Below are 11782 nucleotides of genomic sequence, written 5' to 3'. Positions count from 1 at the left end.
TGTGTGGATGAGTGGGTGTGCACGGGACTGCATCAGTGGTACATGCGTGTTTGTGTGCGTGTGAATGGCTGGCCCGAAGCCTAATAAAACATCAGGCTCATTGCACTGAGGTCAGCGAAACACGATGTACACTCATGATTTCACGTGGCCTTGTAGTGGTCACTTTATGGTCACTCTTTCAAGTTAGTATACCGCTGGCAGTGCAGTCGTCACGTCCTTACTGTTGAAATTCCTCCCGGCTCAGATACACACCCTCGTGATATCGACCCTCTCTCTCTCTCTCTCTCTCTCTCTGACTATCTCTCTCTCGCGATCGCCTTCTCTCTCTCTCTCTCTCTCTCTCTCTCTCTCTCTCTCTCTCTCTCTCTCTCGACTCAGTAGACCGTACAAAGCTGTGGAAGGTGTTGCAAAGCAAAGGAATAAAAGGTAAAATGTACCAAGCCATACTTAGTATTTACAACGTTGTTAAAGCAAAAGTTAGGGCAGGAGCCGAGGTCACTGACCTTTTCATGTGTCCGAGAGGCCTGAAGCAGGGAGAAATAAATAGTCCAATTTTGTTCTCACTTTTCATTAACGAATTGGCGGACGAAATTAAGCGAAAAGGACGACACGGTATCAGTACAACTTATCCCAGATTTTTATTGAGATATTGATTCTCATGTTCGCAGATGACGTTATTTTGATCTCCGACACTGTGTGTGGGTTACAGAACCAGATAAACGTGCTATATCAAACTGCTTGTAATCTTGGCTTGACTGTTAATTTAGAAAAATCTAACATAGTTATCTTCAGGAATGGAGGCCACATTGCAGCTATTGAAAAATGGATGTATGGCAATAACGTAATGGAAACTGTGAACATGTATAAATACTTAGGAATTTACTTTTCTACAAGGTTGACATTTTCTCACACGCTGAACGATTTAGCGCTGCGTGCAAGAAAGGGTGTGATTGGTATTTTTAAGGTACTGTGGACTCTAGGGGAAAGATCACCAAACATATTCTATAAACTATTCGACTCCCAGATCCAGCCCATGCTCAATTATGCGGCAGAAGTCTGGGGCCTTGATGCAGACCATTCACCTATTGAAAAGGTGCATCTCAGGTTTGCCCTTAAGAGGTTTCTGAACACAAGCATGAAAACACCAAACACACTTGTGTATGGAGAAACTGTGAGACACCCGTTATTTGTCAACACGTTTGTTAAGTCCATACGATTTTGCTTGCGCATCCTGAAAATGCCTAGTCATCGATTGCCACAGATGTGTCATGATCTTAGCAATGTCTTGCTTGTTTGATTGATTTTCTTTAAAATGTAATGTATGGATCAGGCGGCATGATGTTGAGAAAGTGCAAGCTGCACTATACCACTTAATTTACATAAATTAACTCGCAATTTACCTCAATGCAATGCATTTTGTGTACATATGTATAATGTGTTTTCACTTTAGTTATCTGTTAAAATGTAGAATTTTAGTTTTTCTATTTTCTATTTGTTATCTTGTATTTTTATTTCATTTTTGTAGTTAGTCCCTCTTCAGGGCGAGGGCTGGATGTAAAAAAGCAGACCACTGCTTAATCTACTACCCTCGTAAAATAAAGAATTGTCATTGTCATTGTCTCTCTCTCTCTCTCTCTCTCTCTCTCTCTCTCTCTCTCTCGCTCTCTCTCTCTCTCTCTCTCTCTCTCTCTCTCTCTCTTATCTCAATGACACACGCACACACACACACACACACACACACACACACACACACACACACACACACACACACACACACACAACACACACACACACACTCACAAACACACACATACACACACACACACACACACACACACACACACACACACACTTTCTGTTCATAACCTCCGAGTAAGTTTACCCCCATTGCAAGGCAGTGGGAACTGTTACAACAAACTTAATAAAAACATTATTGCACCTATTTTTGTACCCCAACTAAAATAGTCATCCCCTTGTTAGTTTCATTCAAACTTTCCACACCCATAAAGGACCTCAACGTGCCTATCTGGCACACCTTCGGATCAACGATTTGTTTTTGTTTTATAAGAGCCACGTGACCACCGCCAAAATAAGGGTTATACCCCAAAATCGACCTGACAAAAACGTTAGGTACCAATTAAAAAATCGACGAACATTCAGAATAGGTACAACTTAGCAACTTTTTACGAGGAGAAAGTCAATTCTAATATCTTTCCAGAGTGACAGGTTGTTTTGTTTCGCTATTTTGCGTCTCAGTTCTTGTGTTATATATGCCATTCCTATTCATGCAGGTGTGGAGCGCATGAGCAGTCGAAACAAGTTTTGCTTGTTTTGTTTTTGGTTTTTGCGTCAATTTTGAGTGGTAACATGATAAAAAGCACCGCTTACTGGTGATTGTACAACCCGGTGTAGGATCCGGTCCGGTCCCCCCTCTGAAGTAGTCCCCCGGGGGACCAATTCGTGGCAAAAACTGCTCTATAATGGTCCCCCCTTAGACATCCAGCCTCGTTTTCGACTGGTCCCCCTGGGCGATTTTGGTCCCCCCTCGCATCCAAAATAGGCCCCCTCTCGAACTGGTCCCCCTCTTTTCTAACCAATGTAGAGCTATGTCAGTATTTATTTTAACTTTATTGTTATAGTGTGTGTCAACTCAGTAGAAAACGTGACTCTGGATCTCTCTCACTCTCTCTCTCTCTCTCTCGCCCCCCACACTTTCTCTTCTCCCCCATCTCTCAAACACACACACATTATGCACGCACGCACGGACGCACGCACGCACGCGTGCACACTCACTCACGCACGCACGCACGCAAACACACACACTTGTCCAGTCAACGTGTGCCAAGGGAAGCAACTTTAGCTAAGCGATTCCACCGGCGAGGCGGTAGACAAAAGGAGTTGTTGCCCATCGGCCAGCACTCGTAACTTTCTGTACTATCCCACCAAGACCAGAAAAAAAGAACAGAGTTGTCATCCTTTTCACGAGTTTTCATTCATCTCAAGATGTAAGATCTTTGGTGGCTTGATGTTCGACCAGCTTTTTTTGTCGGTCGAACGAGGATTGACACAGTAAAAGCCAATCTGGCTTTGGATTCGTGTTTCCGAGGACAACGCATTTGCAATCGCAAACGAAAAGTCTTAAAATACATTAAAAGAAAAGTTACATTCTAAAAAGTGACTGACTTCGCAAATATATGATGATAGCTCTATACATATCTAGACTGGAAGAAAAGCTACGCAAAGTTTGCGTGTCATGTCACATACAAGTATGACGCGATCGCTTTGGGGTCCTGAATTACATTACACAAAAAAAGGCTCCCTGTCGGTGTTTGTGCGTACTTTTGCACTACCAAATGGATGACAGACAAACATTTTGCGTTGGTCCTCGAGGAGTATAATATCATCGTATTCTGTGTTGATTTTGTCGTGTCAAAAGCATTTGTCGCGTCGAGCTTATGACCGACGCGTCGAGCTTTTGTCGTTCCAGCTTATGTCGGACACCGTCTTCAGTTACGGCTTTTTCAACATCGACCTTGCGGTCTCGGTCCATAAAGATGAAACAGAAGACGATGTATGCTCCACGTTGGACCAACAAAAAAAGCCGGTCGGACAACGAACCATCAAACATCTTATATAATATCCCTAAATAGGCCTCAACCAAGCTTCTAAGTTAAAATGCAATCGCATAGTCTGGGCTTCGTCGAAGAGTGCTTGACGAAAATGTCAATCAATTTGATCAAAAAATGAGGGCATGACAGTGCCGCCTCAACTTTCACTAAAAGCCGCATATGACGTCATCAAATACATTTATCAAAAAAGAGAAAATTATCTGGGGATATCATCTGTATACATGTAAAGTTTCATGAAGCTCAGTCGGCCCTGTTGTTTTCTGGGAATCGCTGTACACAAACACAAACACACACGCACTCACATACACACACACACACACACACACACACACACACACACACACACACACACACGCACACATACACACACTCACTCACACGCACTCACACACACACACACACAAACACACACACACACATACACATACACATACACACACTAAAACACAAACACACACACACTCACACACACACACACACACACACAAACACACACACACACACAAACACACACACACACACACACACACACACACACACACACACACACACACACACACACACACACCACAACCCTCGTTTCATCTAAATGGACAATCTGGTCATTTCTTCTCAACTCCGTACACGTAAGCCTCTGTCGTGCTTAACCGACAGGTATCATGGACAAAGGGAGTGAACGTGAATGACCCTTTAATGCCAAAACAGAAATCGTTGGAGGCAATTTTAGGGGACCTCTACTTAATAGATTAGTACTGAAAATCTCTCTCTGAAACGGATTTGCGCAGGTGTCGAGATTCTGTCCAATCTTTTGAAACCAGAGAGACACACCAGAGACACAATGAGAGAGAGAGAGAGAGAGAGAGAGAGAGAGAGAGAGAGAGAGAGAGAGAGAGAGAGAGAGAGAGAGAGAGAGAGAGAGAGAGAGAGAGAGAGAGAGAGAGAGAGAGAGAGAGAGAGAGAGAGAGAGAGACTGCCAGGCGGAGTTAACATTGAGCTATTCTTTTCTGTTAATGAGCGCTGAAAAAAAACCGCACATTTTGAGGCAGATTACGCTTCTTTAAGGCTGCACTTTAAATATGTATATTGTTGATGTGTGATTTTTTTTTATTTATTTTTATTTTTTTTATTTTTATTTTTTATTTTTTTTTTAGCTGCATTATTTTAGTTATTCATGAGTGGGTGGGTGGAGGGGATGGGCTAGTTCTAACTATGCATTAGATTATAAAATTGTATTCTGTGTAGACCCTTCCACCAGCATCTTAGACCACTCTTTGTACATTTTCTTTTAATAGATGATTGTCATTTGTTTTACCTCATGTCTGCCCTGCGTGTGATGGTGTGATCGTGACTGCTGTAGTGTGGGCGTGTGTGTGTTGGTGTGTATGTCAGTGTATGTGTGGGCGTGTGTGTGTGTGTGTCAGTGTGTGTGTGGGTGTGTGTGTGTGCGTGATTTTACCAACACTACGCTAAATTCCTTGTGCTTTAAATGTTTTTTATGTCACTTGGCTCAATAAATACTGTATTCTGTATTCTGTATTCTGTTCCTTTTTTTAAAGCACACGCACACACAGACGCGCGCGCACACAAACACACACACACACACACACACACACACACACACACACACACACACACACACACACACACACACGCAAACACACACACACACACACACACACGCAAACACACACACACACACACACACACACACACACACACACACACACACACACACACACACACACACACACAGAAAACTGTTATGGTTATACCCCGCCCCCACCCACCACCCCTAAAAGAGTGGTCATTCAAGTCTAAGGCTGCATACATTTCTTTATTTCTTTCACATAGGAAATTCAAAAACTTTCCAAACGTCCCTCGTATCCCCGCGACCGTTCAAAAATACCTTGACGCTTATGCTTTGAACACGAAGATAAAAAAATAAAAAAATAATAAAAAAGCAATAAGAATCAAATTTAGGTAACACCTGTAAAAGAATCGAGCTTACCGGCATGAACCGGGTACGCACCAGTAATCATGATCACTTTTTGATTGATATCCTGCACAGGTGTGCAGGTGAGGTGTTTCACCTGTTTTGTAATTACCTGGATAGCGCGGGTATTCAGACGGGAGGATTTGTGTCGGATGGTATAAAAGGGAGGTGATCTTTGACAGAATCAACGACAGATTCTTCTTCCTCCGACCTCTTTGGTAAGTAGACACAGTTTCGAGTACAGCTTTCTTGTTGTTCTTGATTTGGATACATCGTTTCAAACTTGTGGTTTAAATTGCAAACTCTCTAGAGTTTTTAACCACACCCAGAAGAAAGTTGCTTCTCTGCATGAGCAAACCTTCTTGCTGAATTTGCTATGTATTTCTTGTAGTGTTTGTTGTTTGAAATATGAATATATTTCGACATTGTGGGTTAAAATGCAAACCCATGAGAATGTAAGCGACAATTTGAGAAAAGTGCCTTCTCAACACTAGCATGTATCTTTAACATTCCTAACTTCTTAGACAGTACTGCAATCTGTTCGTGTGTTAAGCGTAAGCAGGACACACCTTAAGTTGAAAAGCGATCACGAAACAGGTAAATGTGAGACTTGGCTGGTAAGAAATGTTGGTTCATTTTGTTACTTCAATGAGGTGATAATTGTATGTTTCCTCGTAAATCCTGATTTTTTGTTTTCTCCACCTTTATTTTCCAGATAGCATAGAACGCTTCTCGGCGATCTCAACCAGGTTTGTAATTACTACATTCTCTTTGCTAGTGCAAAAGGCAGTGAAAGTGACGAGCCTGTTTGGCGCGGTAGCGGTTGCGCTGTGCTTCATAGCACGCTTTACTGTACCTCTCTTCGTTTTAAGTTTCTGAGCGTGTTTTTAATCCAAACATATCATATCTATATGTTTTGGGAGTCAGGAACCGACAAGGAATAAGATGAAAGTGTTTTTAAATTGATTTCGAAAATTTAATTTTGATCATAGTTTTTATATTTTTAATTTTCAGAGCTTGTTTTTAATCCAAATATAACATATTTATATGTTTTTGGAATCAGGAAATGATGAAGAATAAGATGAACGTAAATTTGGATCGTTTTATATATTTTTTTTTTACAATTTTCCGATTTTTAATGACCAAAGTCATTAATTAATTTTTAAGCCACCAAGCTGAAATGCAATACCGAAGTCCGGCCTTCGTCGGAGATTGCTTGGCCAAACTTTCAATCAATTTGATTAAAAAAATGAGGGTGTGACAGTGCCGCCTCAACTTTTACAAAAAGCCGGATATGACGTCATCAAAGACATTTATCGAAAAAAAGAAAAAAATGTCCGGGGATATCATTCCCAGGAACTCTCATGTAAAATTTAATAAAGATCGGTCCAGTAGTTTAGTCTGAATCGCTCTACACACACACACGCACAGACAGACAGACAGACACACACACACACACACACACACACACACACACACACATACACCACGACCCTCGTCTCGATTCCCCCTCTACGTTAAAACATTTAGTCAAAACTTGACTAAATGTAAAAAGAAAGAACGAAAGAAAGTACAGTAACGTTAGTATTATTATATTTAAAATGGAATGAAAAGAAAAATAGAGATAAGAATAGGCAATTAGCTAGGTTAAGCTCTTTAGAACTACCGTGACTGGTTTTTTTCTGTTGTTTATGTGTTTATTTTGTGGCTGAAACTCCGTTCCAGGGGTAGTTTTAAAAAGTCAAGCATATTCCATGTTTTGGCGGAGTCACACCAAGACGACGCACGGCCAGCACACTGAAAATATCGCGAAAAATTGCGATTTGGGCCAGTGCGTTGTCGTTCGCTGGGTGTGCGTCAATATGCGTTACTCGTTCATCGAGCGCGCTAGACCAACGCTACGCATTCGTTGTCATTCGCTGTATGCTTGGGGATTTTTTGAGCATGCACAAAAATGTGCTTCTACAAAACCGCGGTCACACAACGACGCCCTGATCTTTATTTTCCTTTTTTGATTCATTTTCAGTGCGCTGGTCGTGCGTTGTCTTGGTGTGACTCCGCCATTAAGGATAACTCGTAGTATTTCCCAGTAAAATTTTAATGTACCACGCTTCTATATACATTAGCCCCGTTGAATCACACGCTACAGTGAGACAACACTTGAAACAGCTTCTTGCGTGTGCAACAGGCTCAAATTGAACTAAATGTGACCCTCCACCACGGAATGAGTCGCATGTCACCTTTGCATGATTTTCATAGTTTTACATTTTCCTAAAGAGTTTTTTATGCTCTATCCAGTAGTGAAAACCGTTTTAGAAAAGAGTTTGAGTTATAAGCCTGTGACTAAGGTGACCCTCACACTGTTACCAGACACTCCCCGGACTTACATTAAGCCTATAGCGCACAACCGCGCGAGGTGACATGCAAAAGCTGCGTCAGGCAATATCTGTCTGAATTCCTTTTATGCCTCAAAATTATTGAATCCATCATCCATGCCTTTCTGCTGACACAAATCTGGTGATCTGCAAAAAAGAGCAAATAAACTCAAAACGTGTATTGATTTTTCACCTCATTCTAAAAATTATTGTTTTTGTGAACAGTAATCAGCAATGGCCACGACAAAGCCCCTCGTCCTGATCTTCGCCCTGTGTTTTTGTTGTTAACAGTAATCAGCAATGGCCACGACAAAGCCCCTCGTCCTGATCTTCGCCCTGTGTTTTTGTTGTTAACAGTAATCAGCAATGGCCACGACAAAGCCCCTCGTCCTGATCTTCGCCCTGTGTTTTTGTTGTTAACAGTAATCAGCAATGGCCACGACAAAGCCCCTCGTCCTGATCTTCGCCCTGTGTTTTTGTTGTTAACAGTAATCAGCAATGGCCACGACAAAGCCCCTCGTCCTGATCTTCGCTCTGTGTTTTTTGTTAACAGTAATCAGCAATGGCCATGACAAAGCCCCTCGTCCTGATCTTCGCCCTGTGTTGCCTGTTGGCACTGTCCGTCAACGTGACAGAAGCCGGGGATGACGCAGCAATGGCCGGTGCCGCACCCGCACCCGCACCCGCACCCGCAGCCGGAGATGCCGGAGATGATGGTGATGATGGCGACGATGACGACGATGATGATGATGATGATGGTGGTAAGTGTGTGTGTGTGTGTGTGTGTGTGTGTGTGTGCGTGTGCGAGGGAGGGGGTATGTGTATGTGTGATGTGAGTGTGTGTGTTTGTCTGTGTGTGTCTTTTTTATGTACAGACAACATGTCCTTTCCATTAGTAATGCACTAGCAAGAGTTCGGGTAATAAAACACCCTATGCTAAAACACAAATGACGCACGAAATCACTGTCTTTGTGAAATTACTTCTTTTTATGCGATTCCAAATTCTTACCCTGTGTCCGGGTGTTTTTTCAGGTGACTAGAGTTAGTCCCAGCACTATGCAAAACATGGAGACAACTGCCCATGGATCTTGACACCAAACATCCGTCTTCGCTGCGGCCATAGTTATACGGTCAACTCATTAGAAAAAGCAGTTATTTTAGTGTCAGCCGTTTGTTGATATAGTTATGATTTATAAGTGGCGAATGAAATTACGCGCTAGCATTATATTGCCACATTTTTTAGGGAGATGTTTGCAAGTTAGGGACAAATAAAATTGAAAGTTAACATTGGCTAAGACTTTTTTTGTTAGGAGCGTGCTTGTGTGTGTGTGTGTGTGTGTGTGTGTGTGTGTGTGTGTGTGTGTGTGTGTGTGTGTGTGTGTGTGTGTGTGTGTGTGTATGTGTGTGTTAGTGTTTGTTGGCAATTAATTTTCTAACTTTCTGTGTGTCGTAATCTACCTGACTGCCTGTCTCTCCGTCTGTCTGTCTGTCTGTCTGTCTGTCTATCTGCCTGTCTGTCTGCCTGTCTGTCTGTCTACATGACAAAAGATACCGAGTGGCACTATATACTTCAAAGGGATGAAACTGCACTGATAATAAATTTGATCATTTTGGGCAACTTATCTTTTTCGGTACCCACAAGCAACTTGTAACAGGCGTGTGAGAAAACGTATCTATCAAGTTACGTATCCCCCTCCCCGCAAGAAAAAGTTACACATATTAGTTGTAACGATGACAACTTAACTAAAAAAAAAGAAACATTAAACAAACACACACACACACACACATATATATATACACGACACACACACACACACACACACACAAACACCCACACAAACACACACACACACACACACACACACACACACACACACACACACACACACACACACATAAACGGCAAAATCAACATAATGCACCACCACAATCATAACCCTTACAACACACTCATTTTAGACGCCGATCAAGAAACAGGCGATGAAGAATACGACGAAAACGACGACAGCGAGGGAGAAGCAGAGACGAATCCACAAGGGGAAGAAGCCGAGACTGCCTAAAGATTCTGATGACGTCTCAGCTAAGGAAGACTGAACTTGGATGGAGTTGTCTACCTTGGTATGTATTTCAGTTTTGAAGATGTTTTTTTCTCTCTTTCTGTTCTTTCTTGTTCTTTTCTGTTTTAAGGCATTTTCTTTGTTTTAGTAATGGTTTCGCTTTATAGCTACGCATCGATATGCAGCTATGACAGACAGAATGAAGGTTAATGGGAATTGACCATGTCTGTGTTTTTTGGAAAAGGGGAGCTTTGGGATGTCTTTTTGGGCAGAAGGAAGATAAGGCGAGAAAGACTGAGAGAGAGGGGGGGGGGGGGGTGAGTCTTGCTGAAAAATTGCATTGCGTTCCGTTTCATTCTGTGAGTTGGACAGCTACTTGAGTAAATGTTGTATTTTCGCCTTACGCGACTTGTTTTTTTTTAATCTGTGTCTGTGTGCGAGCGTGCGTGTGTGCGTGCATGCGTGTACGTGTGTATGTGTGCGTGGATGCGTGCGTGCGATCGAGCACGCGTGACTGTGTGGGCACGTGCATTCCTGTATGCGTGTGTTCTTATTTGAATTTGGTTTGAGGAAATCAATCATATCTGTTCCAGAATCCGTTATCCACAATAGAAAGATTATCGTATTAACACAAAAATGTTATTGCCTTCACAGGTGGGACACAATGGACATTGAGTGTGCAAAAGACACTGTTAGACAACGGAACAGACCTCAGATTTATTTCCGATTTCTTTAAATTTTTGATGCACCAGTTGACTTAATGATAGAAAAGGCGTATACAATGAGGACAGTGGAATGTTTTGACTCAAAAACCCTCCCCCGTGATCTCTTTGCGCTAGGTTTTATTTAAACTAAACTACAATCTAACTCGCTTGCGGCTTCGTGCCAGGCGGAAGAACAAATCAGCCAGATAAGTTTTCGTTATTAATTGTTTGTCTGTGCACGCAAAAGACCGTTGGGTCCATATGTTTGTGAATGTATTGTTTTGTCAATAACACACGTTCCAACAACCTACCTTTCTTGTTTTTTATTCTGAATTTTGGAACGTTGGCAGTCTCTTTGTTTTTGGATGTACTAACTCAGGATTCTTTATTGATAATTTGGGGTACATTAAGTTTCAAAAATCAATCCTGACCCTGGAACATTTTATGCATGGTTTGTGCATACTAGCTACACATAATTACTTTATTGGAACAATGTAAGCGAGTGTCAATTTAACTGTCAAAAAAGAGGCAGCAACTTTAAACAGGTGAAGTACTTCATAAGAAACCCTACTATGAATCTGCATATTGCCCATGCTCAAACTTTGTCATTCAAACTTCGCTTAGAAACAAGGTGTGGGTGAAAGCTTCAGTTATAGTGGTACATCCGTTCTGAAAGAGCAAGCGATCTTGAACCGGTGAATTACTGACATTCATTGTTAATATTACCGCATAGTTGCATACGTTTGGCATCAGGGACACTAATAATTATAATTTTGACAAGCTACCTCAGTATGTTGAATATACACCTGTGATATACTCTTCAACCAGAGATGATTGAAATAGTCTATACCTCTGATCTAATTTTCTCTGTAATGTATACGTATGAATGCAGTAAAACGTCCAGGTAAAACGATAATCTTGACAACGTGTGCCAGTATTCATTATGACGTATGTGCCACTTCGATGAAACTAACAAAAATGTATAAAATGATCATTATGCAATGTGTGTAATACTTTGCAATAT

The 11782-nt window shown here is 41.7% G+C and overlaps 2 long non-coding RNA genes across 2 annotated transcripts in view; both read left to right on the top strand.

The window, feature by feature from the left end:
* Positions 1 to 5726: 5726 nt before the first annotated feature.
* On the top strand, positions 5727 to 9282 carry LOC138983627 (uncharacterized). Its single transcript, XR_011461211.1, has 4 exons — positions 5727 to 5840; positions 6338 to 6371; positions 8551 to 8755; positions 9030 to 9282. It is a non-coding gene; the product is annotated as an uncharacterized lncRNA (long non-coding RNA).
* A 561-nt stretch (positions 9283 to 9843) lies between these two features.
* The window catches only part of LOC138946041 (uncharacterized), a 2055-nt gene continuing 116 nt past the window's right edge, over positions 9844 to 11782 (top strand). The window contains exons 1-2 of the long non-coding RNA XR_011449179.1: positions 9844 to 10115; positions 10709 to 11782. The exon at positions 10709 to 11782 is cut by the window's right edge and continues 116 nt beyond it. This is a non-coding gene — a long non-coding RNA (uncharacterized lncRNA). The remainder of the gene's footprint in view (positions 10116 to 10708) is intronic.

Source organism: Littorina saxatilis, linkage group LG13 (genome assembly GCF_037325665.1).
Source record: "Littorina saxatilis isolate snail1 linkage group LG13, US_GU_Lsax_2.0, whole genome shotgun sequence".
Taxonomy (NCBI): domain Eukaryota; kingdom Metazoa; phylum Mollusca; class Gastropoda; order Littorinimorpha; family Littorinidae; genus Littorina; species Littorina saxatilis.
The sequence above is the reverse complement of the archived record's forward strand: the minus strand, read 5'-3'. Positions and strand labels throughout refer to the sequence as shown.